This window comes from Sciurus vulgaris (genome assembly GCF_902686455.1).
Source record: "Sciurus vulgaris genome assembly, chromosome: 13".
Taxonomy (NCBI): domain Eukaryota; kingdom Metazoa; phylum Chordata; class Mammalia; order Rodentia; family Sciuridae; genus Sciurus; species Sciurus vulgaris.
The window spans coordinates 31,976,578-31,997,334 of NC_136474.1; the positions used below are offsets into that span (position 1 = coordinate 31,976,578).

A 20,757-nucleotide genomic window follows, 5' to 3' on the forward strand; every position below is an offset into this window, starting at 1 on the left:
CACCCCCATTTCCATTTTCCCTGCCACTCTGGGACAAAGGGGTGGATTGGAATGCTTAACCTCACAAAGTTGCCTTTATGTTTAAAAAAACCTATCTGGGGCCCATTACATTCATGTCTGCTGTAATTAACTAGCCTATCTTAAATGGGGATGGAATATAAAAGCTGCCAATCACAAGAATGAAACAATGGGTTCCAATATTATTAATTTATAACCTAGGAACAAAATCATCTCCCCTTATTAAGATCTGCCCTATTTCACCAGGGGACACTTCTGGGTGCAGCCCTGCCTGTTGCTCACAGAGCTAAAAATACAAAGGCCTGAGTCTCCATGGATTCAAGCACCTGTGTCTTGGCTCTGCTGATTTCTGGAGTGAGGTCACTAACAATCTCTGTATATGTCAATGTGACATCACTTCACTAGACAGAGTGCCTTAGATACATAGGTGTATAAAGACAGAGTCTCTGGGTATAATTGACAGTGGGGAACTCACTTAAATTTGATGGCATTATGATGATAAGAGAGACTGGTCAAACAATAACCTGTGTTCCAACACCTTCAGTGCAAACTGGAAGAGAAAATGGTTTAAGGCACAGTTTTTTAAATATGCCAGATTGTCTGATCCCTCTCCTGGGACAAAATTTGTTGTCTAAATTAAATACACAGATAACATACTTACCCCAAAATTAACAACTCCATTTAAAGGCCTTCCAGAAAAAGAAAACAGAACCTGCTGTACTGGAGGTCTACTAGAAGTAAGGCCTTTAAAGCCAAAGGACCTTGAGAAAGGTGATCAATGTTATCTTAACCAAGATTTGTTTTAGGAGGAAATAACTTTCCCCGGGGGTGGGGGGAGAACATAACCCCTTAAGACACAGGCATTCATTCTCTTCTGGACAGATGTTTAAATTGTACAATGAGTCAGCTTTGCCAGATATCCTACTCTGCCTCTTCTGCCTATTTAAAAAAAAAAAATTCACACTGATGAGCACCAATTTGTGCAGGATTTGAGAGCTATAAAGTTTTAAAGTGTGATGTGCATTGCTTTTAGGATTTTTCTTTGTCAGAGAAACAGATGACTTAAGATCTTGACCAAGCTTGATTTTCATGAATAACCTAAATATACATGACTAGAGATATAGATAGATCTGAAACTAAATGTTTGTCAGTCTCATCTAAATGTTCTGTAAAAGTTTCTAAAATGAAAGTTCATTTCAATTTAAGCAATAAGTGCTGTCTTTTATACATTTCATCTGGCATAAAAGGGAAACACTATCATTTAAACACCTGACTTATATCTGTCTGCTTTGACTTAGTCTAATTCTGGTTATTAACACTATTCCCTAAGTGTATAAGAGGTTTAAGGCTCTCCTTGATTTTTGCTAATACTGCTAAATTCTGCAAGTCTGTAAATACCTGTGGATTCTGGATTTTACTGTAAAAATTAAACCCAGTTAATAAAAGGACATCTGTGTATTGATGACATTATTAGTTTTTCATAGAGTAAGTATTCTCATATTCTTCTAGTATAGAAATTTTAAGATATAAAGCTTGGAAGTGCACTTTACAGAGACCTAGCAGCAGTCAAATGGAGAGGTGCAACTCACTGCAAAGGTTTATAACATGCCATTTCTGTACATCACTGGAAGATAATCATATGGCTGTTATCAGATGCCATACTATGTCATCTGGGGCAAAAACCTAAGAGCTGCTGTACCACTTTCAGCTCACCTGGGTTTTCACATAACAGCCACATATTAACCCTCTGTGTCTCTCAAGAAAGGGCTCCCAAACCCACTTTAGGAACCTGTATCTGGCTTGCTGAAGTTCAGCCCTCACCCTGCATGGCAACTTTTCACTACAGATAGGAGTTCTTGCCTCTGGACCACAGATGTTGCCATCCATGCAGGTGGGCAACTCCTCCTCATTAGTCTGTGGAGGAGCAGAGATGATGGAAGCAGTGCTGGAGTTGATTCCACATTGAGACTGGCAACATTCCCCTTTTCCTCTCAAAAGCCATCAAGTGAGCATGTAGGGAATAAGACAACACAGCAGCAACTTCCAATTCTGGTCTGTTCTCCGTCAGCAAGGTGAGCCAGGCTGGTAAGGGCAATGCTGGGAAGCATCAAGTCAGGTCCCCTTGGACAATGCAGTGTACCCAGGGCAGAACAGGGTTTGTTTGAGGAGTCTCTGGCCTAATCCCATATGGTGCTAGAAAGCAGGAGGAGGGATGCTCTCATGATTTCCAGGTACCTAGGATTTGTTATATTGGCTAATAGGGGCTACTGGATCAATTTGGAATTTATGGTGTGAACATCATGGGACTTAAAAACTACTTTATGCATCTAAAAATGAAAAGGCTAGGATTGTAAACATCAACTACATCTTTCTTTCCATTAATTTGTGCCATATTTCAAGCCTAGGCTTTTAAAAGATCCAGAGGTACCCAGGGATCCTCTCTGTGTTCTGACCTTCAGTGAGTAGGGCCCTTGAACTGGGCCATCATCAAGGAAGACAGTGCATCAGGATCTGGAGTATAATTTTATTCTTTCTGTAAATACCTGTGGTGAGAAACATGGAATACTGGTCGCAGTGCAGGTCATGGACATTTCTGGTGGTTTCTTTCCAGTTCACTATTCAGATATTGCATTTATCTCTTTCTATGGCTATTCCATTTTAACTAAAAGACCATAATGGGTCAGAATGGAGGCTCTGGAGACAGGGGACACATTTAATTCTTTGTTCTGTCACTTACTGACCATTGACCTTAAACTCGTCCCTCTCCTCCTTGGATTCCTTGGAGTTAAAACAGAGTAACTGGACATATGTCACAGAGTTGTTACCAGGCCTGAGTTTGAAAATTCTCTTCAAAAAATTTAACAGTTCTGCCCTGTATGAGGCAGACACTTAATACATTTTGGCTGCTGTGATTGTTATCATCATTGTTATCATCAAAGAAGTAATAAGTAATACAAATGGAAAGACTATTTTTAAAGTCTGTTCATGTTCATTCATAGATGTGGTATAAGTAACTAAAATTACCCAAGGTAAATTTTTTTTTTTTTTTTTTTTTTCGGTGTTGGGGATTGAACCCAGGGCCCTGTGCTTGCAAGGCAAGCACTTTACCAACTGAGCTATCTCCCCAGCCCGGTAAATCTTGTTTTAATCTTTTTGGTGATCATGTGGTCAACAAACTTATTTGAAAAAATGATGGGCTCTGTAAAAAGATTTGTTCTGGTGTCATGGGTAACATATACAATCGCACAGTGTCTCACAACAGAGGAGGCAGAAGAAATCTTATCACAAGGCTATCTTCTTCACAGAAGACTTAAGTCCAGGGAAGAGAGATTTCATGAAGTAGACAGGGGAAGCAAGAATTGGAATTGTAGGCTGAGAATATAATCGGTGGAGGAGTGGCCTAACACAGTATGAGCAAGGCCTGGGGTCAGACTCCAGCAAAACACACACACACACACACACACACACACACACACACACACACAAATAAGGTCTCATGACTTGCCTCAGTAATGAGATGAAGCAAATAGGTCAGAGCCAGTCAAGCTTCTTTGTGTAGCTGGGGCGAGGGACCGCTCAATGGGCAGAACAACATGAGCACCTACTAGTTCACTCTTTAATACAAGAGATCGAATGCTTATCAAGTGCCCAGTCTGTGTTATGAATGGAAGAACCAAAGATGATTAAGCCATAGGTGGTCCTCAGAGAGTTTCTAGTCAACTGAGAGCCACCAAGTCTAGTCTGCAGAGAAAGGCACCAGAAACAGGGCAACTAGAGAATACTTTGAGATCCACAAGTACTTCATTCAAATGAGAGGAGCTGCAGCCCTAAGTTTTAGGCAGCATGTACTGAATTTATTTTCTTTCTTTTGATCAAACCCATAAAACTGAAACTTCACAATGCTAGAGCCTGCATGTGGGAGCTCTGGGGATTTGACTTGAAGCACGGTGAGACTTTAGAATGCTGGACACATTCATATTCTGTTTGTGGATTATCTGTGCCATTGTTACTGTTACTAGTAAAAAGGACAAAAAATTGACAGCTGTGCAAATCATCAGTTTAACAGTACCTGGATTTCACTCTCTAGCATTAAAGATGGGGTTGGGCACACTTTTCCCTTGGTATTTATGGAGATTGGTTCCAGAAGTCTCTGTGTATGTTCAAGTCCTTTATGTAACATTGCATAGTACTAGCATGTAACATACATTTTCCTGTATATTTTAAATGATCTCAGATGACTTAGAATACCTAATATAATGCAAATGCTGTGTGGTTAGCTGTTACTAGTTTGTTTAGGGAATAATGACAAGAAAATTGCCTGTACATATTTAGGACAGATGCAATCTTTTTCCTTATGGTTTTGTCTTCGGTTGGTGGAATTCATAAAATTGGAACCTGTGGAAATGAAGAGTTGACTACATAGGGAAACAGACTATTGCCTTAGTCTCAGGTGATAGCAGCTTGGTAAATCTTACTCCTTTGCAAAGGAGACTAATGTTAAATTCGCATATTTAAAATAATATTCAGGAAGAAATATCTGCATGACTTCCTCTTTGTAGTTTCAAGAACTGTGATTTTGAAACAGAACTTTGAATTAAGCATTCAGAACTTAAAAAAATGTTTTCTGCAAACAAGTCACCCTTAGCCATAGTGGGTGAAATTCTGTCTCCTTTGTAAACAGGCAAAGGAGGGGAACTAGAGTTAATGTCAACTTGCCTCAAGCCACGCACCGCAGGCATCTCTTTGAAAATAACACTTTCATCAAATTTTCCCGCATCATTTTGTTTTATGATAACTTCAGAAATATATCCCATCTTTAGTGCAATTTTCTTCATGATAACACTAGTATTATTTAAATAGAATAATGGACACTAAATATTTAATAATTTATGCTTCATTCGTAAAATGTATGTTGGTTAATGAGTTTAGGATATGGGGGCACAGTGTTTCAGGATTAAAAACAGTAGTAACCTGTAACCGGGGTTTATGTAACAGAAGCTACCACTTGCTATTTTGCCCAATAATTCATATCTCTTTATTTCCCAATAATCACATCTTCTGCAATTCCAATGTATCAAAATGGCTGACAGGAATATTATTGTAATACAGATGTTCTCAAACTTATGGAAGATTTATAGCAATTTTAGAAACAATAGTAAATACAATTAATCATGGTAATATTGTTGATGCTTATATACTAATTTCTGTGGAACATGTAATTGAGATAAATTATTCCTTTGAAAAGTGTTAAAAATGCAGGTGTTTTCATTTATATATTTAAGTATCCATGGGTAAAATATGGTAAGAAATGTCTACTACTCAAGTTAATATACATTAATTTTGAGAGTATATTGCCATGGGGCTCTGCATGAAAACTTAATATTACAGATCTTTATCTCCCATCCTTTCTTAATAGTTGCTGCATTAAAATGTTTCACCAAAACATTTTAGGATAGGGAAAATAAGAAAATGCTTTGCTTATAGAATAAAATAAATGTACAGGCCTTATAAAACTTTTTAAAGTAAAGAGGTTTTCAGATTTTATTAGTCCAGGCAAGGGTCAAATGAGTTAATAGTCAGAAACAACAAAAAACAAACAAACAAACAAAAAAAATCTATTAGTCATTGATTTGTGAGAGTTTTATAGGACACTAAAACTGAAGATCATGTCAGTTTTTAGTCAGTATTGCCTATATGCAAAAGAATTTCAGGAATTAGTATGAGATGAACAGATTTTAATTTTCTGCCTTTTCCAACTATTTTTGAAGAAGGCACCCCCCCCACTTCTCTCTCTCTCTCTCTCTCTCTCTCTCTCTCTCTCTCTCTCTCTCTCTCTGTCCTTGAGTGTCTTTATGGTCAATGCATATATTTGAGTTGGCTGACTCAGAATGCTGTGGGTAGAGGAAAAGAAGGCCCACACAGGAATGAGCTCAGTTTGGTAGAAATAGGTTCTACCAGCAAAAATGATTAATTATGTCTAGAAATCTAACCTGAGGCTGTGCTTCCCTTTCCCTCTCATTCCCTTTTTTCACTTTTCCACTGCTTCTCCTTTTTAATTGAGGGCACAGGGGGCATTGTGGGACAGGGGGAGACACAGCTGAAAGATCATCTACTCACCAATGAACGTTTCTGGGCCTGAACAAAGAGCATTTGACAGACCTACTGGGCAGGCTTAAATAATGAAATATGCTTGCTACACATCAGTAACACTCCAGCAACTTATCTGTGAACAATGTCATATTTTAACTATTCTGTTTAAAAGCATACTTTTAACATATAGACATGAAATTGGGTGAGAAGTCCTGAACTATTAGAAGTTTTAAGAATTTCTGTTAAATATGACAATTTCTACCACATGATTATTCAGGTTTAAGTTTTATATATTCTAAGAATGAGATATTAGCAAATTTGCCTTATGGAAAATATAGTCTGTATTTTAAAAAATGCAAATACAGAAATGGTGTATGCTGTGAAGACAGCCCTTTAAAGAATACTGAGTTTTAAATAATTAAGTAAAATCTGACAGGACTTATGGGTACTAAGACTAAAGTTGTATCAAGGCCATATGTTACCGCAGGTAATCCCTTCAAGTTTCTAATTTATAAAATGACCTCTGTGACTACCTGAGAGACCTAGGTAGAAAAGATGAATTAATCCATCAGAAATAGACCCTTAGAGGATTAGTTAACATTTAGCTAAAGCCACAGGGCAACTGGATTACTAGCTTCAAGCAATTCCTCACAGAGAGCTTGCTACATGACACAAAGATCCAGTACTTTCCCAGAATTCACAATAAATCACCCTAAAATCTTCAGTTCAATATTCAGGCATGGGAGACCTTATTGTTTCTTAGGTTTAAGTTTTGAAATCTACTACTACTACAAAAATAAAGATAGATCATTGGTAGCAAAAATCAGGTATCTACATAAACATCAAGATGAAGAACATCTAGGGAAAAATCTTAAGAGATGAGAGATAAGGAAGTGGAGAGAAAAAAATTAAATATAAGAAATATGGAGGAAGAAAAGAGAAAAAGGAGGTTATGAAAAGTTCAAGAGAGGTACAGAGAACTAGAATAAAAAGGAAAGAAACATTCAAGGTGATGAGAGCAATTAAATGAAGGGTGAAAAATGAGGGAAAAAAAGGATAAAGCGCATATGACAAGGTATAAAGAACATGAAATGACAAACACCCTAAACCAGTGGGGTGTACAGCTATCGAAGGTCCACACTTCATTCTGGAATTGAACTTGAAGAAAATACACATGGAGAAAGAAGAAATCAGCACACGTGCACATATTTGGATATCAATTCACCCCTTCTATATTGCTATCACCCCAGGCTTTATCTTCATTCTTGATGATGTTGCTCCTTACTCTATAACTCTCTCATGTGAACCCATGGCTTCAGCTCCAAAAAAATTGAAGGTGTATGGACTATGGAATTAAGATTCCTCCACAGGAGCATGCCTACCTACCAGGACACACCTCCCTGAATGGAACCTTGAACTTGACATGTGCACAGTTGAACTCACCATCTTTACTCCTCACATGGGCTCCAGTTCCTCCTCCACTCCACATTTTGGTGAAAGGTGCTGTCTCCACTAACTTGCCCACCCCAGGAGACAGGCTCTCTCTGTATTGTTTGTTCTCCTTCCAAATGGCTAATAAAATTTACCTCTCAACTGTTTCTCAGGTTGCCTCTTCTCTTCACTCAACTGGTCTTCCTGACTAGAGGACTTCCCCTCCTCACTCAGTTCAACTTCCTACCATAAAATCTGGATCATGTTCCTATCTGCTTAAACGACACTGGAAGATTTCAGGACCCAGTCCGGCCTTCAACTTTCAAGACCTTCCTGGACAACCTCTCCTCCTTCACCCGCTACCATCCATGACCTCACTCCTACTCCATGACAGGAATTGTATATAAACCACAGAGAAAAGTAACAAGACCCATGTGTTTCCTCTGTTTTGGAGATTATCCTATCATTTTTGTACCTTCTATATTTTTAAGTTGGTCATTTTTATACAGATTGAAGATTTCGTTGCTAAGTATGGTTTTAATTGTCTTTACAGAGCAAAATGGTTCAATATGGAAGGTAAGAATTGCTTTCTATAACCAGATAGATTGATCTCTTTCCCTAAGATGACTCCTTGGCTAGACAGGGCCAGATTGTAACATTTAACTAGCACACTAACTTGTCCTTAATATGTGTTGATGTTCTGCTATTTTTTTTTTTTTTTTTTTTTTTTTTGAGCAAACACCATGGCATGGGGCCTGCACATAACATGGGCTCATCTTCCTTATAAAATACTGAGGAAAAGTCCTTTCTCATACTCTTGAAAGTCTATAATATACTAGCATGTTAGTAACAATTACTACTAATTCCCTAGCAGGGAAATAGCTTTTAAGATTTTCAAGGCTTTATGCAGTATAAGGCACATAATTCTTATACTATTTTGGCATGATATATTTTGTATATTCAAACAAAACCACAGTCATTTACTCTAAATTTCTTTCCCATAGCTGTGAATATTACATAATGAAAAATGTAGGCAATCACAGAGTCACAGATGTGTCCTGGTCATCAATGCCAACTCAGTAATCAAATACTTTCACACATGAAGCAATCTGACAAACAATGAGACAAAAATTACATTTTGGGCAACAGCTGGGGACTCACCTTTTCTTCATTACGAACACAACTCCAAGAGATATAATAATGAACGGCAAGGTGCTGGCTATGACTCCAGCAATTTTAACTGTGTGGTCTGTTTCTCAGGTTCTGGGACTGGTTTTGGAGTGGTAGCTCCTAAATGTGAAAGGAAATGAAACAGGAAAGAGAGTGGATAAGGTAATGAGATGTTACATTTAAGTTTTGTTTTCTGCATTTAACAGAGTAGTAAGACTTATCCGACCCAGCAGACTGATGAGCTTTGATTTTTATTTAAAAGCTTTCATATGCACTGAAAGGACTGTAATTGTTCACATTGTTCTTCAATGTTTAATTAAATCACGGCATACCCATGTCTCATCCTTTTATCAGACTCATCTCACATACAATTTTAAAATATTTTTATTGTCTTTGCTGCTGGTCTATCATTTAGTTACTTGCTAACAACACAATAGCTTTCCCTAAGCCTTTATCTAAGTTTAATTTGTTGGAATATTTTCCTCATTATTTTTCATAAGTGAAGAAATAATTCCATATTAGCCAAACACACATAAAATTAAGATTAGCTTATTTACCATGCATTTTATGAGAAATCATTTTTTAACACAATAGAGTTTTTTCTCCTTGCCTTTGGAAATCAAAATCTCAGTCACATCTGGTATGCAAAAGACTCCTTCTAAGCAATTTATTCACAAAGTGGGAAGCAGGTGGTGATCACACCACTGGGATGCACATTTAATATCTGTTTAAATGAGATAACCAGGGACATAAGAGTGGCAGCCACGTCTCAGCTCTCCTGGCTTCCCATTTCCAAAACACTATCCTGATTAAGGTATAATGTGATGTAATGTGAAACCCATGTTTCACAAAACAGTCGCTTCCTCTACTAAAGGAATTCATAATGAAAATATTAGGAATGAAATGTTCACTTCACTAAACACAAATAATTTTTTCAGGGCTTCTCCTTTTTGGACCAGGATGGAACAGTGCTTGGTGTCCGAGCTACCATGCCAACCCATACTAGGTAGACAAAAGTATTTTATGTTCAAACATCTCCCTTAGACTTTTCTTTGTAATTCTGTTGGTAAAAACACAATTAAGATTGAATCAGGAGCTGGGTTTGTGGCTCAGTTTGAATGTAAATGCTTTCATTCAGACATAGATAGGTCCTGTTGGCATTATTGAATATAAAACTTGGTTTACAATCTATAAAATATAACCAATATCCAAATTTAAGAGAACTAGCGCTCACAGAACACATACACTGGGTGTGTAGCTATGGTTCACCAGTCTCAGGATGATTTAAACAAATGCCCCCCCTCCCCCGAAAATACCCCCAAAATCCAACCTCCCCAAATAACCCCACAAAACACTCCAAGGGGTTCACAGAGATGAGAGTACAATGCTTACTGGTGAGTCCCCACATCCAAAAACTGCCAACCTAGCAGGTTATGGTTTGCTAAGTGCATGACTTTCATGTCACGCCTGTGCTCTCTGCACCTAATGAAACTTGAGGCTCATACAGATCATGATGTGTCCTATTTAAGCTAGGGTGATGGCATTTCTCATTAGCTCTTATTGTAATAAAGTGGGGGAATCTGCAGGTGGAGAATGTTCATTATCCTATACTGGGGTTAAATGTAAAGACTGGATCCTCTATCAAGAGCTTGATGCAAAGGGGTGAATTTACATGACACCTGGCTCTTTACCACACTCAGCAGCCCACCTCAACAGGATTGTGGAAGACAAAAGGATATACCTAGGTTCAGATAACCATCATCACGCAGCACCTCCTGAATGTATCATCCAAAGATGTAGGAAATAATAAAGCTTTTATGTGTGTGTGTGTGTTTATCTTAGTAACCTGAGGGTTAAAGATTTGGAATACAATAGTTCTTCTCATAAGAGGTCCATCAGTAAGAAAGGGACTAAAATGGACAGATGGTTACATTAAATATGGTTAAAATGGAGCTGGCAGCACCTTCTATGGGTTTCTTATCTTTGGTAACAATAGAACACCTGCTGATCCAGGATAAACCTTCTAGATCAATGAAACCATCAGCATTCTAATCTATATCCTCCATTGTTTCCTGCACTACGAAGTTCTTCATATGGTCATATTCCTCAGGGTGCAGGAAAGCTGTGAATTCTTCCTCTGAGGCAATAAGGTCCCCATCTCCGTCTGCCATCTAAAACCTCTGCTCATCTCTAACCATCATTTGTTTATAGTTAAATCCACCATCAGGATGTGGATCATTAAAATGCAGCCATAGGTGGCATTTTTCTATTCTTCCCAGGAAATGAGGCCATCCTCATTGAGGTCATGCCCCTTCCACTGTTGCTCGAAATCCTTGTATATCTGGCACTTTTGTGCAAATTTAATCCAGTCTTTGAGCTCATCCACAGTGACAAACCTGTCCTTGTTGCCATCTATTTTACTTACAATCTTACAAAGTCTTTCCATGCTCTCTTCTGGTGTCAGCTGATCAAAGGCTTCTTCAGCACCCAAGACATCATGATCACAATCAAAACTAATCGTTGTGAACTTTGTCGCTGAGTTGATGTTCATGATGTACACGGTTCTTCTTTTCTGTGGTTTGCTCAAGGTAAAGGCTGTGCACAGGGAAAGGAACATATGGAACTGTCACAGGTCCATGACAATCAGCTCTTTCTCCACAGCCTCACAACCCAGGTTACCTTGCCCTGGTTCACCCACGGGCTCAGCTCACACGCTCAGGCCATCAATTTCATTTCAGACAAAGTCAAGAGATGTACAGCTATTTTCTTTGAATTAATATCCATGGTTGTCTAGTTAGATGTTGAAAGTATTAATGTTAATTATTTTTATGTTTATTATTTTTATGGCCATTATACACCTGAAATATCCAACCAACCACTGAAATATTCAACCAGATGGCTATCTTGGAGGAAACTTATATTCAATAAATTGTCAAGAATCTAAAAGGGAAAAAAGTACGTGATTTTAAAAAAAGAATAAAATTATTAAAAATAAGGGAAAAAGAAATATTCTGAATTCAGAAACTGAAAAAGTCAAATGATTTTCAAATGATTTTTTGTCCAATTTGAGAGCATACATTTTTAATAAAATAACATGAGTTTTATTTTTCCAAATGTTCAGTTTTAGTTAAAAAACATATATTAAAAAATAGTTTTCCTAATTTCTCTTTCTGAAGATTCATCACTTATGTAAGAAAATGCATTGGATTTATGAGCATTGATCTTGTAACCTGCTACTTTACTGAATTCACTTATGAGTTCTAAGACTTTTTCTGGTGGAATTTCCAGGTTCCTCTAAATATATAATCATGTCATCGGCGAACAGGGATAGTTTGAGTTCTTCTTTTCCAATTCGCATCCCTTTAATTTCTTTGGTTTGTCTAATTGCTCTGGCTAGAGTCTCAAGAACGATGTTGAATAGAAGAGGTGAAAGAGGGCATCCCTGCCTTGTTCCAGTTTTTAGGGGGAATGCTTTCAGGTTTTCACCATTTAGAATGATATTGGCCATGGGCTTAGCGTAGATGGCCTTAACAATGTTAAGGAATGCTCCCACTACCTCGATTTGTTCTAGTGTTTTGAGCATGAAGGGATCCTGTATTTTATCGAATGCTTTTTCTGCATCTACTGAAATAATAATGTGATTCTTCACTTTTAGTCTGTCGATATGGTGAATGACATCTATTGATTTCCGGATGTTGAAACAACCTTGCATCCCTGGGATAAAACCCACTTGATCGTGGTGCACTATCTTTTTAATATATTTTTGTATGTGACTTGCTAAAATTTTGTTGGGAATTTTTGCGTCAATGTTCATTAAGGATATTGGTGTGAAATTCTCTTTCCTCAATGTGTCTCTGTCTGGTTTAAGTATCAGGGTGATATTGGCTTCATAGAATGAGTATGGGAGGGTTCCCTCCTCTTCTATTTTATGGAATACTTTGAGAATTATTGGAATGAGCTCTTCTTCACAGGTTTTGTATAACTCGGCTGAGAACCCATCTGGTCCCAGACTTTTCTTTGTTGGTAGGCTTTTGATGACCTCTTCTACTTCATTGCTTGAAATTGATGTATTTAAGTTGTGTATGTCTTCCTGGTTCAGTTTAGGTAATTCATATGTCTCTAGAAACCTGTTGATGTCTTTGAGGTTTTCTGTTTTGTTGGAGTATAGACTTTCAAAATAGCTTCTAATTATGTTTTGAATTTCACTCATGTCTGTTGTGATATTTCCTTGTTCATTCCGAATTTTAGTAATTTGAGTTTTCTCCCTCTTTCTCTTTGTTAGTGTGGCTAAGGTTTTATCAATTCACAATAGCATCGAAAAAAATAAAATACTTGAATGGTACAGAATAGAGGACATGGACACAAACCCAAATAAATACAATTTTCCCATACTAGACAAAGGTTCCAAAAATATGCAATGGAGAAAAGATAGCCTCTTCAACAAATGGTGCTGGGAAAACTGGAAAACCATATGCAACAGAATGAAATTAAACCCCTATCTCCCACCCTGCACAAAACTCAACTCAAAATGGATCAAGGACCTCGGAATCAGACCAGAGACCCTGCATCTTGTAGAAGAAAAAGTAGGTCCAAACATTCAACTTGTTGGCTTAGGATCAGACTTCCTTAACAGGACTCCCCTAGCACAAGAAATAAAAGCAAGAATCAACAACTGGGATAGATTCACACTAAAAAGCTTTCTCTCAGCAAAGGAAACTATCAGCAATGTGAAGAGAGAGCCTACAGAATGGGAGAATATTTTTGCCACTCATACTTCAGATAGAGCGCTAATTTCCAAAATCTATAAAGAACTCAAAAAACTACACCGAGAATACAAATAATCCAATCAACAAATGGGCTAACAAATGAACAGACACTTCACAGAAGATGTACAAGGAATCAACAGGTATATGAAAAAATGTTCAACATCTCTAGTAATAAGAGAAATGCAAATCAAAACTACCCTAAGATTTCATCTCACCCCTATTAGAATGGCGATTATCAAGAACACAAGCAACAATAGGTGTTGGCGAGGATGTGGGGAAAAAGGTACACTCATACATTGCTGGTGGGGTTGCCAATTAGTGCAACCACTCTGGAAAGCAGTATGGAGATTCCTCAGAAAGCTTGGAATGGAACCACCATTTGACCCAGCTATCCCACTCCTTGGCCTATACCCAAAGGACTTAAAATCAGCATACTACAGAGATACAGCCACATCAATGTTCATAGCTGCTCAATTCACCATAGCCAGATTGTGGAACCAACCTAGATGCCCTCAGGTGATGAATGGATAAAGAAACTGTGGCATATATATATATATATATAAAACTCTGTCATGAAGAATGATAAAATTATGGCATTTGCAGGCAAATGGATGAAACTGGAGGATATCATGCTAAGTGAGATAAGCCAATCTCAGAAAACCAAAGGACGAATGATCTCGCTCATAAGTGGATGAGGACATATAATGGGGGGTAGGAGGGATTAGCGTTAGGGTTAGGTTTAGGTTTTTGGTTAGGGATAAGGATGGTGGTAAGAATGGAGGAAGGAAGGACTGTATAGAGGGAAAAGAGGGGTGGGAGGAGTGGGGGGGAAGGGGAAAAAATAACAGAATGAATCAAACATTGCCCTATGTAAATTTATGATTTTTAATAAAAAAATAGTAAGATACAACCCATACATGGCAAATAGTGACAAATGATTGTATTCCATTAATAGTCACATTTGCTTCTGTTGAGTGACTAGCTGCCTTTCCTTACTCAGCAATGCACCTAGGCTCAGGAAGAACTGCTCATGACTCTTCTGCTTTGGGACAAAGAGAGGTGGTTACCCTCACCTTTTTTCACTGTTAGGAAAAGGTGATCATATCCTTATGCAGCCATTTTAATCTCCATATTTTCATTCTTTAGGACCCATTTTTAACTCACTTCCCTTTGCAGATCAAGAAAATAAAATGCTCTCTTTGTATGACACAGTTGCAATGTGATTATGATAGCAATCATTTGCAAAATGACTGTACAGGTGCAAGATGAGGCTGAAACACTGAGAGAGGTGGAGAGATCTGGGAAAGTGATGAGACATGATGCTGGGGGTAACATCTGCAGATTTCAGCAAGGATTCTCCTTTTTCTCTGTTTGAGATGGGAGCTACAGGAGGATTCTCAGAGGAGGATGGTGATCTGGTTCATATCTAAGAGGTTCACCCTGGCACCAGGTAGCACAGCAGACACTAGGGGGTCCACTGTGGTAACATGGACATTAATTTTAAGGATATCACAGTAATTCAAGCACAAACCTAGGATAGCTGGAACATAATGGTGGCTGTTGAGTTGGGGAGATGAGGTCCAACTTGAGATAACTTTTGATGTTGGGGTCACAGGTCAGTGACCTAGATGTAGAGGGCTTCAGAGTAACATCCACTTGCACTTGGTAGGAGCTGATTGACAGACAAAAGTACCATGTACTGGAAAGAGTCAGGAGTGTTGGAGGAACAGGTTTGGAGGGTGGGTGCGGAAACAAGGAATTTAGTTTTTATACCACTCAGGTTTGATATATTGACATTCAAAGGAGATTCTGAATAGGCAGTTGGATATTTGGGGGAGAGATATGAGTTTGGGACACCTTTTGGAGTTGCATAATAAAAGAAAATGGTGTGTAAAGCCATGAGCCTGCATGAGGACACTTAGGAAGTGAACACAGAAAGAGAGGGTGGATTTATAGGTGGTGACCTTGTGTTCAGAGGACAAAGAAGAAGGGTTTAGGAAGGACAGAGAAAAGAGTCAGGGTTTACACGTGGTAAGGGAACAGAGATGGGGTAAAATGAGAAGTGGGCTGTTCATTCTTGAGAAAAGGGCACAGTGAGGTCTGTCTTGATGTCCTCAAATTTGACAGTGACAGACAGACATGAGGATTGAGGACAGGGTCTGTGGCTTCTCCAGAAGTTCTTTGACCTGTATTCATGCCTCACAACAGGGTGAAAGACAAGGAAGGAAAAAGAGTCAGAGTGTGAGACCTACTTGGAGTTGCATTCCAGTGGTGGGAGGGATTTGACCAGTGGCCATTTCAGTAGTAGATATACATCCTAGAACATCCACGTTACCCATTACCACCTACATACAGTGGTCACAGTACTGGACTTATATACAGCGAACCTGTTCATGTGACACAGCCTTCAAAGGAACACCCTGTATTAAGTTCCTCACATGCTCCAGGTATCATAACTAGGCTCTGTGGGGCAATTAGGGAGAAGAAAGTCTGCACTTTCATGTTGCAAGGTGCAGGCCACCAAATGCAACAGAAGAAGCCATCAAAGTGCCAGATGTGAGCTACAGAGCCAGACTAGTGAAACATGAGAATTTGGAAAGGCTTCTTGACAGAGGTTGCAATAATGAGTGAGTTTGTAGAATTTCCACAAAATGGTGGAAAGGATGCCCAATAAGACCAGACAGAGAAGTCTCTGTAGTTATGCACTAGCTTTGCTCTGTGAAACCTGGGTACAGGTCTGGGAGTAGTGGAGTAGACTTGGAATTGGGCTTAATGGTGAGATGGGCTTTTCCCACTGGAAAGAACAGTCTGTATTAAATTTAATAAATGAGGAACCTCAAAGAACAATGGGGTTATGCCTTGAGGAGAATCCACAGGATCCATGGGCTCACTGAGGAAAGGTAAGAAGGGAATTCAGGAAGTAGTGGGAATGTCACTGCCCCGTCAGACCAGAAATTTACAACTTCTAAGGTGAGAGGTGCCTGGGACTAAAAGGGCACAAGGGACTCGTTGGGCACACAACCAGCTACACACAGGTGGGGACACCCACAGATGGTGCCTGAGTCTCACTGCCTCAGGGTCTAGGGGATGGGCAGTGCTGTCTGTGGGACCAAGTGAATGGCTTCCTCCTGGGAACAAACATGTTTGGGTTCAGTGTTTGAATCAAACTCAAACAACAAATTACATGGTTCTCACTACATGCCTAAGGAATGACAGACCACGGGTCACAATACCACTCCTGGTGCTTGAGAGAGAAAGAAAGAGGAGGTGGGGCAGGAACAAAGGGAACTACTGAAAAGAAACAGTGAGATGTAGAAACCTGATGAGAGGAAGGAAGAAGAGAACAGAATAAAATGGAATCTGTGGAAACATGGAAGAATGCAGCTTCTCCAAGTGTTTCAAACACCACTGGCCCCTACAGATACTCTAATATTTCAACTGAGCAGTCCTCCACCAATTTGTAGCAGCATTTTTATGAATTTATGCAGTTAGTCATCTATTTTAATTAATTTTCATAATTTTACTTTTACCCTATTCTCTTTGCAGAGGTCTTTCTCTTCTTTATTTTAAAAACAGCAGCCTTCTGATTTTAGACAACAATGATTTTAGAAACAATGTTTAGGAAACATTTCATTCATGTCATGTTACTCAACTGTACCTTAACATTACACATAATCACAGATGCTGCGGGTGGCCAAGAGAAGGAGGTGTCTTTTCAGTACACTGATGACGGATGAAAGTCCTTATCAGAAAATTTACTGACCAAACTTCCATCAATGATAAAATGAGATAAACAGAAAGAAAAAGCATGGAAATAAACACCAATGGCAAAATACCAGCCCCCAGTGAAATATATATCCAACAAATGAGGAGAAAGTTAGCTGGATACATATCAGAGAGATAAGAAGTGAGTAGCTGATAACAATAAAGTACTATGAGCTCAATACTCTTAAAGATTAAGTGGATACAGTCCATTTTTCATGCTATATATGGAATTTGTTTTTGAGGTCTTTAAACTAGCCAAAATTTCTGCCTAAGAGCAATTACAATGGTATGGAGTCCTCTGGAAAGAAAAAAAAAAAATACAGAAGTAAGATTCACACTAGTAAGAATAATTTTATTTCATTAAATGGTTATCTCATTCCTATGATCCCAACAAGGGAGCATTTTCTTACTCCTTTATAATTCATGGAAGAAGTAAGTAAATACAAGTAATTCCCTTTACTAGGCCCCTCTGCTGGCTAATGGACACAAATAAATCACTCTGATGAGGCCTTCCCTGTGTGCACATGTTACATTTGTACTTGGACATATACCAATAGCTAAAGAAACTGTTCAGACATATAAGAGCAATCCACCATATTGATAATTCAACAAGATAACTTTCTTTTTCATCATGTTTACTGTGAAGCTATATATATATATAGTCAAGCAAAATAAAAGACACATCAATGTAAGGACAACACCTACACCAAATCACAGGCAAAATTTGATGTGAGAAATGTGTTTTGACCAAGAGCTCCAACGTGAATAATCTATAATTAAAAAAATCATAATTAATAATTGCATCATTAGCAATACCAAGAAGGAAATTACACACAGTAAAGTGAGTATCAATTACATTGGTTGAGTGATGTTGCTTGCCCATTGACTAGACTCACCAGGAAAGCTCATCAAAGATACTGATACGTGTGCTGAGAAGATGACATTTATTAACTCTAAGGCAGGTGCCAGGCTTTCTTTATTTTTTTTAAATGTTCTCCTTATTCAATAATTTTTATATTTTGGCACAGAATAATTGTATGCATTCATAGGATACATTGTGACAATTTAATATATGTATACAATGTATGAAAAGCAATTCAGGGCAATTAGCATTTTCATCTCTATTTATCATCGCTTTATATTGGAAACCTTCTAACTCCTCCTCTGAATTTCCCTTTAAGTGCTATAAACTTACTTTGTTGTAAAATGCTAGAACTTATTCCTCCTAGTTGTATTTCAGGACTTGCCATCCAATATCCCTGGGTCCTTCCTCCCACCTGCACTCCCTAACCTCCATTAACCACACTATCTTCTGGCTTTGAGATCAATGTTTTTAGCTTCCATGTAAGAGTGAGAATGTTCAGGGTTTGTTTTTTGGTGCCTGGATTTTTGCTCTTAGCAATGTTCTCCAGTATTATCCATGTATTTGATTTTCTAATAAAATTTTACAATTTTCCCTAAATAGTATTTTTTAGAATCGTAAATTAAAAAAATAATTGACTATTTGCTTCTTTAATGTCTTTCACCCCATTCAGAAATATAAATTGCAATAGAAGTGAGTGCTACTGAGGAAGAAAGGATGTATTAAAACTCTTCTGAGAGATCTGTAGTGGAGACATATTTGAACTATCTACCTATATGCTCAAGCCATGGAAATTCACTTCTTGATTAGCAAAGTACCCTCAAAGATTTGAAGCAAGTAAGTAAATTCATCCAGGTTCCATCCTCCACTTTTGATTTCACTGTGGAAACACTGCTGAAAGGACTGTATTTAAATGAAAATAAAAATTGAGATTAACTTGCAAAAAGTTATAGGTACTCCAATAACAGGAAATCTACTTTAGAACATCAAAGATGTTTTTAAATTTATTTTTATTGCAAACAAAAGGGGCAGGGGAGAGGGCTTAGTGGTCGAGTGCCCCTAAGTTCAATCCCCATTAATCCCCCAAATAAATGAATGAATAAATAAATAAAGCATGTCAAAGTTACATCTTTACTCCACAATATATCAATTTTTAATAAAAATAATGTTCTACATTATTGATCATCACAGAAAGGGATGCTCCCGGAAACTGCACCATGCTTTGTCCTACAGTGCCATGAAGTCCCTGGCTTTCCAGCTAACAGAGCATTTGAGATAGGCTAGAGCTGGACAAATGGTACAGTTCAACAATGGAGAGAGACCTCTCTCTTCTTCCCTTTCCTTTAAGACAACCTTGCAGATAATGAAAGGTGATTTGATGAATATATGATAACTATGCTAGAAAGTTCATGGCTTGAGAAGGAGCAAACATCCTCTTCCACTAAAAACAATGATGACAATTATAAAAGTAAAGTAGAGTCTGTTTTGCAGACTCAGCAGGGAGATATTTTTCACACAATAGAATGGTAGAAGTCAAATCTTAAAGACTTTGGGTCTTTCAGCCCACTGGAGATACCAGTGAACACATTTTCACTCTAATAGCATTGAAAGGGCAAATGAAGTCCTGTGAAAAGGACTAAAATTATCCCCCTATCATTCATCAGGCCTGGTTTCCCCTGATTCTTTGTAAGTTTAGTAAGATTTAAAATATCTTACTTCAAAACAACAAAATAAGTATTATTTATTCTAGATTCATCCTTGACATTTTCTTGATTCATGGCCTCCTCTACATCTTATTGTCTGAAGATGATAAATGAAATTCTGACTTGCTTTCTATTTGGAATAAATATATTGGATTATACCCTAAAATGTTTCCAAAGAACTCTCACAAATACTAGACATTTCACACTACTTTAAATACATTTATTTATAAGAGAGACTAGTCTGAAGTCAACCAAAAATTTAAACCCCAGAGCAGTACAACATGACCCTTTGCTTATAAATTCTGAGTGAAATTCAATGGGATTCTCAGGCATACAAATGTCACAATTCATGCTGAAGTCTTATATTTTAAATTACAGTAAATGTTTTTCTAAGGTATCTGTAGGGATGAAAAAGTTAAGACAATTGATAACTATATTGATAGCAGTTGATGAGTGGCAGATATGTTAGCCACTGGAGGAAAGAGAAAGAACAAGAAAAAGTAATAACTCAGTTTTTGTTTTTTGTTTTAGGTTCTGGGAATTGAACTTTGAACTCATGGTTTCCTGCATGTGAGGCAAGCACTCTACCACTGAGCCATACCTCCAGCCCATCACTCTGCTTTGATCAATATTTTAAAAATATTTAGGCCTTTCCCATTTTGTACTAATATCAAGGATGCATTCATTTAATTATACTATGTTGGAAATAATATATTTCTTTTTAGAGAAAGCATAGAATAATTTAACTATCAATACAGAATCTTGAATGAAAAAACTTCAATGATTTTTTAAACTGTAAACACTTTCGTTTTTTATATCATTTTTCATCTTTTACCAAACTAGGCATACACTGAGTTCAAAAACTCCCTTTCAGTATCTTTTAGATGTGTACAACACACCAGATTAATATCAAAATGAAAAGGTAGGTTTCCCAAATTACAGAATTTCAATT

At 37.8% G+C, this 20,757-nt stretch overlaps 1 long non-coding RNA gene and 1 pseudogene across 2 annotated transcripts in view; both read right to left on the reverse strand.

Moving 5' to 3' along the window:
• LOC306642742 overlaps positions 1 to 15,377 on the reverse strand; it is a 33,535-nt gene extending 18,158 nt beyond the window's left edge. Inside the window, exons 1-2 of the long non-coding RNA XR_013758655.1 lie at positions 15,007 to 15,377; positions 8,701 to 8,829 (exon numbers count right to left, since the gene is read on the reverse strand). This is a non-coding gene — a long non-coding RNA (uncharacterized lncRNA). The remainder of the gene's footprint in view (positions 1 to 8,700; positions 8,830 to 15,006) is intronic.
• On the reverse strand, positions 10,620 to 11,483 carry LOC306642598 (calumenin-like; annotated as a pseudogene). Its single transcript has one exon. The product of its transcript is annotated as a calumenin-like (transcript).
• Positions 15,378 to 20,757: the final 5,380 nt, after the last annotated feature.